The sequence below is a fragment of the Maylandia zebra genome, linkage group LG11 (assembly GCF_041146795.1).
Source record: "Maylandia zebra isolate NMK-2024a linkage group LG11, Mzebra_GT3a, whole genome shotgun sequence".
Taxonomy (NCBI): Eukaryota; Metazoa; Chordata; class Actinopteri; order Cichliformes; family Cichlidae; genus Maylandia; species Maylandia zebra.
Genome location: NC_135177.1, coordinates 28,421,744 through 28,440,210, shown reverse-complemented (window position 1 = coordinate 28,440,210; position 18,467 = coordinate 28,421,744). Strand labels below are relative to the sequence as shown.

At 40.1% G+C, this 18,467-nt stretch overlaps 1 long non-coding RNA gene across 1 annotated transcript; it reads left to right on the top strand.

The window, feature by feature from the left end:
* The first annotated feature begins 1,339 nt into the window (after window positions 1-1,339).
* On the top strand, window positions 1,340-2,528 carry LOC143420956 (uncharacterized). The gene is made up of 2 exons (XR_013100701.1): window positions 1,340-1,996; window positions 2,173-2,528. It is a non-coding gene; the product is annotated as an uncharacterized LOC143420956 (long non-coding RNA).
* The last annotated feature ends 15,939 nt before the right edge of the window (window positions 2,529-18,467 follow it).

Here is an 18,467-nt window from a genome sequence, read left to right as displayed (position 1 = left end):
TGAGGCTTGACTTCTGTTTCTGGTCACAGGTTGTTTTCAAAGGTCACATGTCTGCTTTGGTCTGTGTCTTCTGCAGTTTTGGGTTGTTGGACTTTGTTCCATTATAATCCACAGAAGATGCCGGTGCCTTTTAAAACCTTTATACATATTTGTCTTTCGTAACTGTGTGAGTTTCCAGTTCACAAACAACACACTTGATTTGACCTATGTTTGCGTTGCCCCCTTTCCCACTCACGTTGATTTGGTTTAAAGCGCTCAAAAGTGAATAAGGAGCTGGACTCACTCTTCAAAACAGACACACAAGTCTAAAAAAAAGTATACAAGTAGCACCATGTTTCAGATAGAACAACAAGATTACTGTCCTGATATCTCTAATAAGAGATTAGATGTGGCAAAAAAAAACACCATTGCAACTCCAAATGTGTTGGTCCTCATGTTATTCTTAACCCTTCTACTCTTTTATCAGCTGGAGGTTTCTGAGCTGTCTCCAGAGACAAAGCATTACCCACAGAGGCTATAAACAGGAAACAGCAGCGCTCTCTGGGTTTGTCTCATTGGAGTAAGACAACCTCATTTGGGAGAATGAGTGACACAACCCAGAACACACAAACCAAAGGTCCTAAGTATCTATTACGTATCAGGCTTTATTTACCTACTTGACACCTTAATCCTCCACTTGTTGACATGGCGAGTGGAAATTTACTCATGAGAGCATCGATCTAGCCTGAAAAAGTAATGGGATTCAGAAAGGAAATGCACATGGATGGGAGAAATACTTCATTGTTGCACTGAAAGCATGTGAAAGAGAGGAATTCTAGAGGAAATTTTGTGAATCACGATTACTGGAAAATAAGGAATTTATGCTTTTACTTCACTTCCTTGTGAATTTCAGGCAGCATGAGTTTTATTATCTTTTGACTCTCAGGACAATAACCCGAGTAAAAACAATGTCTATTAATCAGCAGGAAATGTTTCCTTGAAAGGTTACAAGTGTTTTTGGAAACCTGTGGAAAGTTGCTTCACGGATCACAATAATGTGCTTCGTTTGAATTATTTGTCCATGCCTCTCTTACAAACCCTAACTCTTCAGCCTCTATGACTTGAACAAACGCACACCCACATTACAGATGAGGCTCATCCGAGTGGGAGTCTAACCTGACTGACTTGCAGCTGTGTCAGCAGGAAAACAAAAAAAAAAGGAAAAGAAAGGAGGCAGGGGACTGAGAAGAGATAAGAAGAGGGTGTTTGTGTTGTCCCGCCCCTTCCTTCAGTCCCTGGTGTTCTGCTTGACACATGTTGAATGTGTCTGGTCTTCATAATGCTTAGGTGTTTGATTGAATCAAGCCCTCCTCTGTCTTTGTATCTGCACTTTGTTCTGTAATGACTGAGTCAGCATATGCAGGTTACCGCTAATGGAGCCGATGGGAATGATCAAGTGCTCATAACTGACAGACGCCTGTCGACCTGATTTGAGACGGACTTTAGGACTGTCAGTCATCGGTAGATTTGAGACTCTGATATGTGAAGGGGGAAAGTTTGCTTGAGTGCATTCTTCCACAAACAAAAAGTAGGACAGCATGTTAAACACGCTGTAAATTTCTTAATAACTACTGATATTAAATCAACTTTAGAGATATGTAAGTGTCACACAGTGGAAATTTGTATTTATCTTGTATATTGTTTTTATTCTGATTTTTAGTGTTTATTTATGAGTGTTTTATTTGCATGGTTTTATTCTGTTTCTATTGCATGGTTTTTAGTGTTTTATGTGACATGGTTTTTATCCACTGTGGACTGGCTGCACATGGGACAAATTAGCTGATAGGGACCACCTGCTGAGGCAGGGGTGTGTCCAGAGGTGGCCTATCAGCTGTGTAAAGACCTTTTAAAAACAGGCTAGCTGGGCACTGAAAGAGAGAGGCCCCAGACTGGAAGGTTAATGCGAGATGGCCAGTGTGATGCGGCGACCAAGTCCTGACCTCATGGAACGGCAACAGTAAGAGACACCGCGTGTGATTGGCAGCAGGGCAGAGGTTTACCTCTGCCTGCATTTGTGAGTAGGGTCTCTACTGTTGTTTACTGGGTGCAGCTGGATTGGGAGAGGGTCACCATGGCCATGAGCCAGGGCCGCTTCTGGGACCATTGTTCTGGCCCCTATTTGTTATGTTGCAGGACACCGACGCAAGGGGAGCTGTGGCGGTGGTCGCATCATGGATTCGGGTGCAGAACGCAAGCCGGGCTGGAAAGTGATGGGCCAGCGGAAGGACAAGAAGATGGGTGGCTCTTGTCTGCTGAAGACGGGGCTGGCCTGGACTCTGCTCTAAAGGAGGAATTCCTGGCCTGCTGATGGACCCATAATGAACATGTGGCCTAATTATAGCAAGGGGGGGGGGTTTAGTGAATGTAGAAAATGGTAGTTTTATGGGTTTTAGAATTGTTTTTAGTAGAGAGCAAACATTTTATTATGTACATTTTAAGGGTGTTTTATTTGTGCTCCCTGGCCTAGTAATAAACTGTTTCTGATCAGACCTGCTCCCTCTCTGTGCCCGTGGTATCTGACTTGCTTGCTCCCCCTTGAATTTTAAAGAATCTTTCTTTTTAGCGTGACATTCTGGCGCGACCGCTTTAGTGTCCGCCGCGCGTTACATAAGCCCTGCAGTAGACTGGCGTCTGTCTAAGGTTTACCACACCTATTGCCTAATGACAGCTTGGATGAGCTGTTTTTAGGTAAGAGTGTGAAGTATGAAGATGTAATCAAAGTTGTTTACATCTTTATAGTTAATGCGATGTGTGATATTTCTTCATCAAACTTTGCACATTAGTAATCATTTTTCTCTCACCAAATAAAGCAGCAAATACCAAAAATGCAGTTCCTCTTGTGGCCCCTTGGTGGCTGGCAGATAAGCTGAACCTCTGAGGCGCTGATGATTCTTGAAGTAGCTTTAGGAAGATTATTAAAAGCCCAAGGATTCTTTGCTTTGGTGAGTGAAATTCTAGTATTTTATTAATCTGTGACTTGGCAGAAAATATCAGGTATCTGTGTTGCAACCATACAGATTAACCCATTTTAGGTCAAATGTTTAGGTCAAACTACCATAACTTTTAAACAAATAAATCAATAAATTCTAACGGTTTCTAGAAGCAGCAACTTTTTACTTTCACTGTCTGCGCCTCTGTTCCCATTACTTCCTGTTTTATTTTGGTAGTCTCCTGTCTGTGTGCACCATGTTTTGCTTTGCTTCTCTTACTTTGAAGGCACCATGTCTCATGTGTTACGTTTAGCTTTGCGTCCTCTGTCTCGTTGTGTGTAATTTGCCCCAGCTGCATTCCCCATGAGTTTCCTGTCGTGTTTCCCTGTGTATTTAAGCCTTTTGTTTTCTTCTGTCCAGCGTCGTGATCTCCCTCCTGGCTGTGTGTCTCTCCCTGTATTCAGATTCTTAGGTTTTCCAGTTTAATTTAACATCACCTTTTCCCAACAAAGCTGTGTGTTTGAGTTCACATCTCGCCTTTGAGTCTGCATTTAGGTCCTATTCTGCCTCCGCTACACAGCTGACCTGTGACAAAAACGTTGTAAAACACCTTTCTAATGCCAGTGACAGATTAAACAAACGAAAAAGACCCCTACTAATTAGTGGTTCGATAATATTGAATCAATTGCACTTTGCTGTTTGACAGAAGCTATGAAATTGTACTGTGAAACTGCTTAAACTGCAAAGCAAAACAGAAGACTGCAGCCAACCAAAGCCAATCAAAATTACTGACATGCCAGAAATGCATCCATCAGGCAATTAAGTTAAACACTGTAAAACTCTGCATCAAAGAACAAGGAACGTTGCAGCGATTAGGCTTTAATTTTAACTAAAACATTAAAAGGGTACATTTGTTTTTCTGCTAAAATCAATCAAACTCTCGTTGAGATTTTACATACGACAATCAAGAAAATCAAGATATGTAAATGACAAAACATGAACACAGCATTTGCTGAAGTGGAAACATTATTAAAGTGCTCACTCTGGCAAACGAGGAGAAACTGAGCCTGCTCCTACACAGACTCCCACTTTGTGCACTAATTTTATATCTGGTGGTGTTAGACTGTGCTAGGTGGAGGCTTTTGTTACATTCAGCCGAGCAGTAATGTGAGGACAACACATGAACCCAAATAAACCCCAGAAGCTTCCGTGGAAGATTTATCCTTTAATAACATACACTTATATAAAAGACATGAAATTTCATGCTGGTAAATTATTCAGGTAACCTATTAAATAAGCTTTGTAACAGGGTGGAAAAATCAACAAATTACTGATTAATAATATATCAAAGCAGTTGTTATTTATCTACTTTTACTTTATCTACTTTTACTGTGTCAAGTTTGATTCGTTGAGTGGCCAATAAAAGCACTCTGAGCAGCTTCAAATATTTACTGATTGTAAATTCTGTAAAACGCTGCTTTGACACATACACAGCAGGTCTACTTATAACTTTAATGGCCACGTATGTAATGTGGTGCTATGTTAGTTAAAGGGTTTGAGTTGGAGAGATTCAGCTTTGGCGAGAGCTCAGTAAAGCATGTTATGCACACTGGAGTGATCTTAGTTTGAACATTATCGTATTAGAGAAGCATCTTTGGATAGAAATACATGACATTCGTGTGTGTCGGTTATCTTTTTTCTAACACAAACACAGAACTGTAAATGTGCATATTATGTGCACATTTGTGTTACCGTGCAATATAATGAAGATCACATGCATACCCACCAAGGAACACACACATGCACACACGCCACATCAGACAATCCCCTTGTTCTCTTCGATATTAGGGGCTGCGGTTCCCAAACAAGCATCATGACATGTTTCTTTGTTTCTCTGCCCCATCCCCCCTTTTTTTCTTACAGTCGCTAGTGTGGGGAAACTCAACCAACTCCACTTTTTGCTCCTATTCCAAAAGAACAACAATTGTTAGTTGTTTTCTGCCATCTTTCTTTCTTGTCTCTGTGGACCAAACACAAGACAATGGCTCATTCAGAAAAGGCCCTGTGAGTGTGGTCAAGTCAAAAGAAGGGTTTCAGTGTTAGTGCAGCAGTGATTGGACACATCTGGATGGCCTGGATTTTGCTAAACATTATGTTTTTTATACTCCAGATTCCAACAGTTTGTTTTAAGGCTTAGCACTTTACACAAGCTATACCTTTAAGGTTCTGGTTTATTAATCATCTACTTTCCCTGTCCAGACTGAGTCACCTGTAGGCATTCCAGCCACAAGTCTATTTCTTCGCCCTTTAATCTAACATTTCCCCCCTTTATTTTTTGTTTTTGCACCAGACTAAGTTCCTGTTGTTTCCACATAGAAGTGTGTAGCAAATTACATCTTCACTTGGAATCCATCAGTGGGCAGGGCTGATTACAGTGAACTGTTTGTCTACTGTATTGTTCCCATGGTTGCCGAAGTGTCTGACTCTTCAGTGGGCATTGTTAGTGGCTGTGACTCAGATGGAAACCCAGCACAATGTTGTTTTAGAAGCTTTATCATGTGTGACTGTAGCACTTGATGTGGTTGATGGTTAAATCTGCTGTAGTATGGGGCTCCGCGTGTTTTGTGGTCTTGTTTTTTTGTCTTGTTAGATGATGCTGAGCTGAGCTGCCAGATCCCCCCGAAGCATCTCTGTATTACCATTTAAAAGGAGAAAGCAAGAAACATTATATGCTATAGGCCACAAAAAACAGGCTAAGTTTAAATTCGGGAGTTTTTGCATCTGGGTATAATTTGCTAATTTTGTAGCTCCCTCAGGAATTAATACTGTCTTCATTTTTTTGATATTTATATCCTTATTTCTGCTCTGCAATCCTTCAGAATTCAGCCTAGTTTATGCCTGTATGCCCTCCCCTCTCTGCTCTTTACACATGGGGCTCTGTGGTTTTGGGTTTGGTCCAGAATACAACTCTGTGGTCAGCCACTACTTAGGAAGACTGAATGAAACAGGAGCTCAGTTTCCCTCTCCTCACAGTAGCACCTACCTAACATGTCATCACATTTATACAGACAGACAAGCATGAGCAAACTGTGGCTGAGTTAGCCCAGAATGAGACATTGGCCTGGAATAGAATGCCCCGGATCCTTGGGGGTTAGAGAAAACAGCTCCCCTGCTCTAATGCAATATTCAAATCGAGCCTGTGTCTGATGTTGCAGTGTGCCCAGCTGCTGCAAAGCTGTCCTTCCTTATCATTGTCCACGCTGAGTCACGCTTCCCACGCAGCCACTGCCTCCACAGCCTCTTGACATTCTTGGTTCTGCTCGAGGGCAGCAGGGGTGAGCACGCATGTGAAAAGACGGGCAAATAGAAATGCATGCACCCATGTGCTTGGAGAGCTGTAGATAAGTAAGAACATGGTCTATACAGCAACACATGCACATATTTGGACTCGTGCGGTCGTCTGGACAGAGTTAGATGTGTGGTTTTGGAAGATATTCAGTCTACGTGGTCATAACAAGAGTAAAAGTGATGAGCATATAGATCCATGTTTACATTTAAATCAACCTGTGCTTGCTGTTTTTCTCAATCACTTCGATGCACTTTGCACATCGAGAACATCTTTTCTGACCACCATTAATGCGCTTCTCAAAACAGTTAAGGCATTTCTTATAACAGATTCACATGTGCAAAAGATGCTAAAATAATCAAAACACTTTTAACGTGTTCTAAGGAGCTTGGAAAGAGACGTCCCTCAAAGCATTAACGCAAATATGTAATCAGTCAGTTAGATGGCAGCATCTCAGTGCATTTAGACATGCACACATGATAATCTGCTGAATTGAAAGGTGACTTTGAACCTGGCATGGCTGTTGAGGTCAGAGTAATTTTTTTAAACTGTTGATCTACTGGAATTTTCCAGCACAACCATCCCTTTCTAGAAAAAGGTTCAAGAAAAGAGAAGAAAAATATACACAACAATAAATATATTATCAAGTTAGGTTTGCTGTTAACCAAATGTAGGTTACTCATGTTGGATTGCTAGTGATAGTTTTTAAAAGCATTAGTTAATTCATGTGCTGAGACAATGATTTCAGTGTCTCCTTTCAGATCTACCCTCATTGTTATTTCATCAGCATAACAAATTAACCAGAGATAGCTGCAGATGATTTCATTATCACTCTTTTAAGCTCCTCTCCTGGATGGTCAAAAGCCCTAAAAATCACTCTTTATGAATACAATCATTTAAAGTAGCTTTTTTTCCCATGACAATAATCCCTCCATACCATACATGTTCAAACTGGAAAGTGAACAAGAAAGGTTAGTGTACAGGGGCCTCTACATATGGCAATGGAGTTCATATAACACTCTGTACACTCTTAGAAAATTGACGAATTACAATTCTTTGGCTGATTATATTTTTAAACAGTGAATAATGTTAATGATTGTCGGCCATGGAAAGTTTTTTTTTCTTAGGCCTGTAATGCAGTGAAACCAAAGCTGTGTGTTTCTGAGAATGCTGTGTCATGACCTTGACTGATCTTTCTGGTCATTATATGCTTTCTACAATAAAAACACCACAATCACATTGATATCAGTTCCTGTGTCTGTTACAGTTAAGTGAAATTACATTCACTGTATTTGAATTTTTATTACAGTTACTTCAGCATGGAAGCAACTATTTAGAGCTCTCCTGCTTTTATGCGTCTTATTTGAAATAAATGGACAACATGCATTAATGCTCTGTGGTGATTCCCACATAATAACTGCTCAGGAAGCAGAATTGACAAAGATAGCCAGGAAGGATGTGGCTTGGCCTATGCTGTGCTGGCTCCTCCTGGCTCTGTCTATGTACTATATATGTTCACATGCAGGGTTACACTATTCCACATTCTCCCTAGCTCATAAAACAAGTCGTCACGTTGTATCAGTGAGTTTATAATTCAGTTTGAGCATGCCCCAATAAGTCCCACAGCTCCCTTAAATAGAAACTTTCAGAGAACTACAATACCTTCCTGCATATTTTATGAACAGCTATATTTTTGTCATTCCTGCACTGAAAATAGGGTAAAGATAAAGTTTGTGGTTCTGTCTGTACAATGAGCTGCTCCTTTTATAGACTTGACGGTCATTGTGTTTGTCTTCATGTGGTTTCAGCACAGGACACAGTGGCAGTGACCTCTGGAGCTGAGTCTTTACAGTGGCACTGTTTAAAACTGAGAACCTTTGCACTGATTAAAGAGGCTGATCGAGCATGGTGGCATATTTAGCAAAGAAACAGTAAATGACAGTTTACATAAGAGGAATGATATTTAGAAAGAAATATATGGTATCATGCTGCAGTGGCCCAAAAACCCAAGTCTGTATATGAGCGAGATACATTCAGTCATAAAAAGTATCATCACTATGTAAATTACAGCCTTTTCTAGCCACTCAGAAAGCATGTCATGTAGGGCAGGACTAAAACCAAATGCCTCTGGGAAAGGAGCGAGTGAAGCCAAGGCATTACACTGCTTTTCTGTGGTATGATACGACATAGCATAAAAAGTGTCCAAAGATATAAAATTTGCTTTTATTCCTGTCGAAGTTTTTGCATTATCAGCAAAAAGTGTTTACTTTACATGTTTACTTCAACTCACTAATTTAGTTCCAATTACAAGCTAACATTTGCAGCAGTACATATGCTAGTGTGTTAAGAAGCTTTAGTATATGCTCAGTCCTACCCAGTATCAGGTATCTAGGTGTTCAGTTGTCTTCTACACTCAGTCTGCATCAAACAACAACCTCAAGGACTGAAAAATGAAACTGAGAGTGACGAGTACTGCAGTTCCTCTAGTGGCGATTTGAGACTGGCCTCATTTACTCCTTGGGATGGAAAATCTTTTGTTTTATAACTCATCCCAATACTGGAATAAGGGGTGTGGCTAATTTAACTCATAGCTGTAACAATTTGGTGTCTACAACATCAAATTGGTGTTTCCAGGATTTTACAGAACGGACCAAAAATGTAGCAGAAGTGGTTGGTCAGAAATATCTGATAAATCTAGAAAACTGATATATAAACCATGATTTTCCAGCTCATGTGTAGCGCTGCATGCTATTGCAGATATATAATGTGAAAAGTGGAGCTTCATAAGAATATAAACACAACATTTTAATGGGCAGTTATTCTGCAAAGTGCTAAAAGTATTTAGAGTTTTTATTTTTACTTTAAGTAAAAATAATAATCTTACTTTAGTAGCTTAATAGTTTTAATAAGTTGTATATTCAAATATACTTAAAGTTCCAAAAGGAAATACTGTGGGTACATGAGCACATTTCCTGGGGGGTGATGGTCCGCCTTTCTAGTCATGCCCCTGGTCTGCCCCTGATCTGCAAGGTCTCGGCTAATTACAGTTACTGAAACTGACCTTTCCACCATGTTTGTTGGGCTTTTAGCAGCATTTTTAATGGAATTATCTGAATATCAAAACCTGACCGCATTTGCGCCACAATAAGTTTGTTCTTCAGTTTAGTGGATAATACTCTAGTATTGTATTACTCTGTTAATTAGCTCTAATTAAAGCAGATGTCTGAACATTGCTGACCAAGGTTTCTGGCATTAGGCGATAAATTATGATTTGTGATACCATATAAAAAACATGGCAACAGCCAACGAGTGGCTTCAAAATGCACATCCAAAACTATATAATGGCTGATGTCACAGTCAATGTTTTATACAGTCTAGGTCTGCATCCCTTTGCATTCCATCAAGACGGCAAGGAAGCATGCTACTGCTGGCTGATCAGTCTTAAACTGGACCTATTAAGATTTCCTGTAACAGTGAGCAAATGTCAGTTTATATCAGACTGTTCTTGTGCTCTGTTTCTGACATTGTTTTTCCTACCCTTAGAGTTTTATGATGAGTTATCCTTTATATTGTTATCTCAAGCACAGAAAGAAGCCCCAGCCACTTGCTGTTCAAACCTTCTGTTTCAAATGGACAGCAAATAAACAGAAAGTTGGCTTGAAGCTAAAATTGCTTTTTTTCACACAGTGGATGGACTGAGGGCCCAGTATAAGCAAAGTAAGCAATGTATCCAACTGTGACTCATGCAAATCTACTCCAGGAGTGTCCAAGATTAAAAATAGGAAGCTGCAAATCAGCATATAAGTAACCCTTGAGGGGGTGAACATTTCAGGAATAGATGAATATAATTTTTTAACTATCCTGCCTTCATGTTTTAGTAACTCGGGCTAAAGTTATAGAAATCATCTGTATTAGAAAAAAAAACTTTTACAGTGTGAAAAATTCATAATATTCTGAAACATCACGTTGAAGTTTTTAAATCTGCAACAGCACTTTTTTCCCCATTGGGAAATTTACATTCAGATGGGCTGAAGGCAACCCTAGGGCACATCTGCAGCCAATCAGAGCAGCTACCTGCATTTATTTAACACCAAATACATCGTCATGCTCACCTGTGTGAGCAACATAGCCTTTCTAACAATGAAACTACTACAGGTAGCTGCAAAAACAACCATAGAGTAATAGTATGAAATTCACTCTATTATGTCTCTAGACCTCCTACTCACGTTCACTACTCTTAAACTCTCAGAATAGTCAGCACAGTGTGGTCATAATTGCACAGAATAAAAAGCTCCTAGTCCAAATGACTGGTTATTCTATTTAATAATACACGGAAGAAGAATTTCTTGTGGTGGTAAATTATACATGAAAACTCTGGCGGTGAATTACAGAGCCACCATGCAAAGGTACATGCTGAAACAACGCTTTGTGACTGGCAGTAACCAGCTGAGAGGATGATTAGTGTTCATGCTTGGAGATTGTGAGTGCAAAGGTTGAGTTAAATCACTGTTAAACACAAACAAATTTGTGAGTGGAGTGAATATTTTTAAAGAGGAAAACTGACAATATTTATTTGATTAGACAAGGAAAATTAATGCATTTTTTTCTTACACCCTGTGTGTTCATGGTTTTCTCTTTTTCAGCCTTTAGAGCGCTGACGTACTGACAGCTCATATCGGAGCTGGCCTTGGCTCGTGCAGCCGGAGTAAGTGATTTACTACGTGTGTCACTCATCCTTGGCCTTTAAGATGAAGTCATAAGTCTAGCAGATGTTCACAGGCGAAACTGCACTTTGAAATCAGTGTGAGCCCTCTACAGGTCAAGTAAGAAACTCACTTTTATACTCGTGAACAAAACTTCCCTTATAAAATAAACCACAGGCACAAGATGATCCATCTGTATTCCTTAAATTTAACAGGATGCATTATCACTCAAGCACCCAGCCTTTATCAAATATGGCAAGTGCATTGTATAAGCAGTGGAATACTTAATTTTGCCGCCTGCTATGAGGTTCAAAGTGGTCCTCTCCCCCATCCCCCCTTTTCTATTCCGGGTGTTACCAGATGTGACCTGAGCAGAATCGCTGACTGAGCGCACCTTTCATGGAAATGAGGTAAGACTTATGATTTGCCCCAGAGCCAAAAGGTCTGCCTGGAACACAAAGATAGGAGCGCTTTGGAAATGTTGAGCTGATAGTGCAGAGCAGAGTCTGCCTCTGGTGCACAGAAACCCTTTTATTAAAACAGTGTGTGGGGGGAAAATACAATGTGATGTTTCTCTTTTTGGGTAAGGCAGCACGCTTCACACCTGAAGTGACATATACCAGTCAGATATGAAGTGCATCTTTGTTTGAAGCATGTCTTCGCTCAGAGATTTTTTCATTGCTTTTCATCACTATTATACATACATCTGTGTACAGTACTGAACATCTGTCTTCACAGACCCCTTATTTACCGGTTTAAACTTACAGAAACATCATTATTCCAATTTCCCCAATTATTTTTCAAGCTTACGCCAATGTATCCTAAGAGGTTTACCTGAAAGCTGTATCTGTATTCCTTGAATGATGTCGCCACCTACAGTCGGACACTTGTACATGCACTGCTTTGCAGAAAATGCTGACATTGGGTTTCTGTGTCATTTGAAGGTGAGTAGAATGAGTCAAAACAGGTTTTTATTTTTAGATAAAACTGTATGATGAAATATATTCTCCATACTGGTAATCACTGAAAGAAGAGAAATGAGTGAGCAGCAGAAGAGGCTAAATAGTTAAGTAATGTTGGAAGGAAGAGGCCGAAGTTGGCCTCTAGTGCAGGGTTGTCAAACTCCAGTCATCGAGACCTACTGTCCTGCAGCTTTTAGATCAGGGGTCCCCAATCCCAGTCCATGAGGGCCGGTGTCCCTGCAGGTTTTAGATGTGTCCTTAATCCATCACAGCTGATTTAAATGGATAAATTACCTTCTCAACATGTCTTGAAGTTCTCCAGAGGCCTGGTAATGAACTAGAATCAGAATCAGAATACTTTATTGATCCCTGGGGGAAATTATTTTTTGTTACAGTGCTCCATTATAAACCAACATACACCAACATTAAGACAAGACAGACAATACGCTAACTAAGAATAGTACAATATATATATATATATATATATATATATATATATATATATATATATATACACACACATACATACATACATAAGTCACTCATAAATAAATAGCTGGAAAAGAAACGTGTAATTGTAGCAGTAACCAGTGTGTTAAGTGGATGCGTTGTACAGAGAGATGGCCACAGGCAGGAAAGATTTCCTGTGTCGTTCAGTGGTGCTTTTCGGTAATCTCAGTCTCTCACTGAACGTGCTCCTGTGACTGACCAACATGTCATGGAGTGGGTGGGAGGTGTTATCCAACATTGTCTTTATCTTGGACAGCATCCGCTTCTCCGACACCACCTTGAGGGAGTCCAGCTCCATCCCCACAACATTACTGGCCTTACAGATTAGTTTATTAAGTCTGTTGGCATCTGCGACCCTCAGCCTGCTCCCCCAGCATGCAACAGCAAAGAGGATCACACTGGCCACAACAGACTCATAGAAAATCTGGGATTGGGGACCCCTGTTTTAGATGCAACCTTGTTCCAACACACCTGAACCAAATACATGGCTTGTTACCAGGCCTTCGCCGAACTTGATGGGACGCTGAAGAGGTAATTCAACCATTTGATTCAGCTGTGTTGGAGTACGGACGCATCTAAAAGCTGCAGGACAGTAACCGTCAATGGAGTTGGACACCCCTGCTCTAGTAAATCAACAAAAGATAGTGCCCGAAATTAGAGCTTGACTGGAATTTCAAAGAGAAACAGAGAACAATTAGAATTGCACATGAACAGCAAAATCATTTATGGTATACATGAAGGATTCTTGAAGAAGTGTAATCTGCACGAATAAAATTAAGCAGTATGCCAACTGGTGCTGTTTTAACACCAGTTTCTGTTATGATTTTTTTTTTTTTTAAATTACGTTTATGACATACCACTCAGAGAAACATACAGCACCAAGTCCTCAGTTAATGCGTGTTGTGACTCATCCTACAAGAGATCATTTTGTTTCCTTTACCACAGCAGCACCTACAGGAGCAAAAGCACTCAGGGATGGGGCACTCATGCTGTGTCGAGCTACCAAATCGCTGATGTTTTGAAACACTCCTCCGGACTGTGGTTCCAAACGCACAAGTCACACGTGATCGAGGAGTTTCGGCAGGTAAACCACCTGTCGAAACTCCTCGATCACGTAATGTAGTATGTTTTTTGAACAATGACGGCAGTTCACTTCTAACCGCGAAACATCGTCGTGGTAACTTAAGCTGTGAACCTGCTGTTCCAGGGCAGGGCCCGTAGTTCAACATGCCCAGGGTATCTTTCCGTTATGCGGATTCACTTACTCAAACACCTGCAACCGAATTGCTGATTGTAGAAATTTAAAAATAAATATAAAAAATAGAAACTCAAATAATAAAGCTGACCCTAATTATTTCTTATTGATCGTCAGGGAGACACGAGGACACTTTGACGCCGCTGTCTGCGCACGGAGCTCTCCGAGGGATCTTCCCGGTGTTGTGCCAAAAAGTGATTGTCTGCCAAAAACTGATTTCCGGTATTTGCCAAAAACTGATTGCTCGTATTTAAATTGCTATGAGTAACTTGTTGGGCTATAATATGTGAAACATATGTCAAATGCATCCCTCATGGATGACATAAAGTCATCTTGAGCCACAAACAACATTCGTGTAACAAGGTAGAAGCCGCAATCAGTTTTTGGCAGTGACTTTTATATAACCTTTATTTATGCAGTTAAAAAAATCTCATTAACATTAAAAATGTCTTTTGTAAGAGTAAGTTGGCCAAGAGGACAGCAGAAATGGCAGCAAATATTACAATATTTCTGTAAAAATATTTTAAGTGGGGATAAAGGACCGGATTGGTTATAATGTAAGTACAATAGCAGAGAGTTGTAAAGATACTTGAAAAACAGATATTGTTTTAATTCTCTATATAACCCCTTTGTAAACCCTGTTCACCGAAGTCTATTTACGAACATACGTAAAGATATTACACATAAAAAATACACAGAAACACTGGAAATCAGTTTTTGGCAGACAATCACTTTTTGGCACAACACCGGAATGGTGACGCTGTTTTCGGAGAACTGATTGATCAAAAAACGCTGAATTCCTCCCTACTTGTTGATCAGGCTAAACAACCTGCTCCGGAGCAGCTTATTTTCAGCATAAAGAGCACTTTGGCGATGTGCACAGATAAGAATTGAGATACCTGGACAAGGGAAAAGACGAAATATTTCGGTAACGCCAGGGTTAACCCTTGGTTTTGTGCACCACAATGGTGGTTCACCTCTTATCGAGGTAACAAACTAAAGCAGTTTCCACGCCTGCTTTATTAGGTTACTGTTGCTCACCTTTGATGTTAAAAGTGAATGTGAATGCAGTTTTGGGGCTCTAATGTGCAGCCGCCACCTCACATTTAACGTTATTGCGCCATAGCTTAATAAAGCAGACGTGCAAATCGCTTTAGCTTCTCAACAGTTCAAAGTCAAATTAATTTAACTGATTGACGAGGTGTGGTATGTAAGGCAGAAAAAGTTAAACGTCCATGGGGCACAGTTATGTGCTCTGTGCCTTCAGTGTAGTGGCAGCCATCCAAAGTAAATCTTGTAATATGTTATCATTCATGTCAATTAAAATATCATATGTGAATTGTTCACTGACAGGTTTTAAAGTGTGCTGCATCAAAGCATCTAAACTTATTTTGTGATTTTTTTTTCTGTTATTTTTATTTTGTTTTTTGGCTAAAGGGTTCTTGTTTTCCTCCTCCTCTTGGGCACCATGTCTCTCCTCTCTCTCCCTCCACCCTGTTATTGAGAGGTTGGGGAGAATCCACATTTGGTAACAGTATAACACACTGCTTAGTGATGTGAATCCATCATTATGGATGTGGGCAAACAGAGGGTGCCTTGGCTTTACTATGGATTTGACTTTGACTACATCTCCAATCTTACCTCTCCCCCTCTCTCTTTCTCTTTCCTGTCTTTATCCTGCTCTCTCTCCCTCTCTCCCTCTTTGTGCTGTCATGGAAAAAGATTTTACAACCAAATTGACTCTTATCAATTTATACTACTGACATTGAAATTAGAGGTAACCACCTTGCTTTCACCTGGATTTAGCTTTCCCCCTCTTCATTTAAATAAAAACAACATGACTAACAATGAGGGGGAAAGAATTACTATAGTTCAGGGTTTCATTCTGTGCTTGGAAATGAACAATAAAGCCCAGAATAAGAAACTTTAACAAACTAAACAAATTAGCTAGTAATCTCTAGCAATCGAGCCTACGTTAGCTAACTTCCTTAACACTATCTAGTAAACAAAAAGCAGACACTTTTTGAGTCACAGCAGTTACCCTGTTTTAATGTAATCCGAACAGTTTGCAGTCTTTCTTGTTAATCTTTAACGTAAAGTTCCTTTTAAATCTGCACCACCGATTTGTGTCAGTTGTCTCTTCATCTCCTTTTTCCAACAGCAATGCAAATCTGATTTATTAACAGCAAACGTGGCTATCGAAGCATGCAAAGTCTGCTGTATCCTTTTTTTAGGGGTGCTGTGGTGAAATTTAGAGGTGCTAGAGGACCCCCAATAAGGGTCTAAACTTGCCAATGCAGAAAATTCAGGGTTAACGCTGAAGTTACCTGGATTAGCCAAAAGCCTGCTTCATGGTACAGGCCTCAGGGCCTAGATTCAGTGTAATCAAAACCTCACACAGAGTGAATAAAACATCAAGGCCATGTCATGAGATAAGGCACCCACAGCACTCTAAGTTGTAAAAACATTAACGACTATTTCTTCATCCTCCCTTAAGCAATCGCTGAACCGTGACGTTTACTCACATTTAAAGAGTATTGGTCAGTGTGAAATAGGCTGTTCCAAATAGTTAGAATTAGCCTGCGATAACTTAATGAATGTTACCTTTTAATTCATTTTTAAAGAAGCAAAACACATTAAGGCATTTGTTTATTTAAAATATTTCTCTTTGAGTTACTGAACTGAAGCTGTTTTGACACAACTCCTCAAAAATCAACCAAACACACCCAAACTTTGGATTTGCCTTTTTTCCAGGGCTGGGGGCAAACCTGTGTGCTTATCACCATAAACACAGCAGTCTTTGCTTCATCTAGTTTGCTTTCTAAATTGCTTGGTTGTGCAGTGCACAGAATTTACGTCTACTACAGTCACAGCTTGCTGGCTTGAACAATCAAAATGGTCTTTCTTTGTTTGTGTGACGATTTCTCCAAAGCACGTATTAGCCATAATTATTGATCTGGTATATATAATAAGCAGCCTTGTTTAGTGTTGTGCAATGCTGGTCTGCGTCACTGTTTCACAAAATGTCATTATCAAGATATGACAACAGCAGGCCAGTAGGCGTGACCGTGGAGATGGATGTCAGACTGTTTTTAAACCTTTCCAACACAACTGCTTGAAAATGTCTAAGCCCTGCTTTTCCCATCGCTACTCAGAAGTGACAAAACCTTAAAATATACCTTACCAATACAATTACTGCACATGTATAGTTTGGAGGTCTGTGTCGAATTAGCCTGCTTCATTGAACAAGACAAAGCCCTACCATCTACCACATCTGATACATGAGCTTTTGTTACTCAGCACCTCCCACTAATACACCCATTATTCTCAGTACTGCTGATTCTCTTGCAAATCTACATTCACATACACTGCATTCTCTTAATCTGGCCATTTCATAATATATTTCTTTATTTTTGAGATGTGTGAGAAACTCTGAAGCCCAGAGAATAACAAGTAAGAATAACAATAACTTAATAGGATTGTAAAATATATGTTATGTGGCACCAACATAACTGTTGCTATCATTTCATGTATTTGACCATCCAGTGCTGTGACAAAGTATTTCCTCCTTTCCTGATTTCTTAATTTTTTGCATTTTTTTTGCAATTTTGCAATTGTCACATTTCATCAAACTATGAATATTAGACAAAGACACGCCAAGCGAATACAACATGTCGTTTTAATTTATTATGTGAAAAAAAGCCTTTTAAGTCATGAATTTCAGTTTCACAGGCCACACCCAGGCCTGAATACTGCAACACCTGCTGAATGAAGAAATCCTGTAAACAGAACCTGTCTGACAAAGTGACACAGGAAACAGTTGAGAAACAAAGTCACTGGCATCTGTCAGTCTGGAAAGGGTTACAAAGCCATTTCTAAATTGTTGATTCTCCCGCAAACCACAGTGAGAGCTATTTTCCACAAATGGAGAAAACTTGGAGCAGTGGTAAACCTCCCCAGGAGTGGACCAAAATTACTCTAAGTGTGCAGTAATGACTCATCCAGGAGGTCACAAAAGAACCCAAAACAACAGTACTGTAGGCCTCAGTTGCCTCAGTTAAGGTCAGTGCTCATGAGTTAATAATAAGACAGAGGCTGCCCAAATATGGCATCCATGGGAGAGTGCCAAGGCGAAAAAACCACTGATTTCCAAAAAGAGCGCAAGGGTTCATATCACATTTGCCAAAAGACTTTTGAAAAATATTCCGTGGACTGATGAGATGGAAGTTTGAGTCCCGATATAGCTCGTGTAAAATATCATACCAGCAGTCAAACATGGTGGTGTTATTGTCATGGCCTGGGGCTACTTTGCTGTTTCGGGACCTGGATGACTTGCTGTAATTGACAGAACCATGAATTCTGTTTTCTACTATTTCTGGTAGAAAGCAGAATTCATAGCTCTCATGGCAGCCATCAGTTCAGGCCTGAAGTTCAACCACACTTGGGTTACATAGCAGGGTAATGATCTGAAACACAACAGCAAGTCCACCTGATTATCTAAAAAAAAACCCCAAAATGATCATTTTGAAGTAGCCTTGTCAAACTCCAGACTTAAATCAGATTGAGATGCTTTGGCCTGGCCTTTGATAGTCTTTTCATGCTCAACAATCTAGCTCAGGGGTGTCCAACTCCAGGCCTTGAGGGCCGGTGTCCCGCAAATTTTAGATCTCACCCTGGGTCAACACACCTCAATCAAATGATTAGTTTATTACGAGGGCTCTG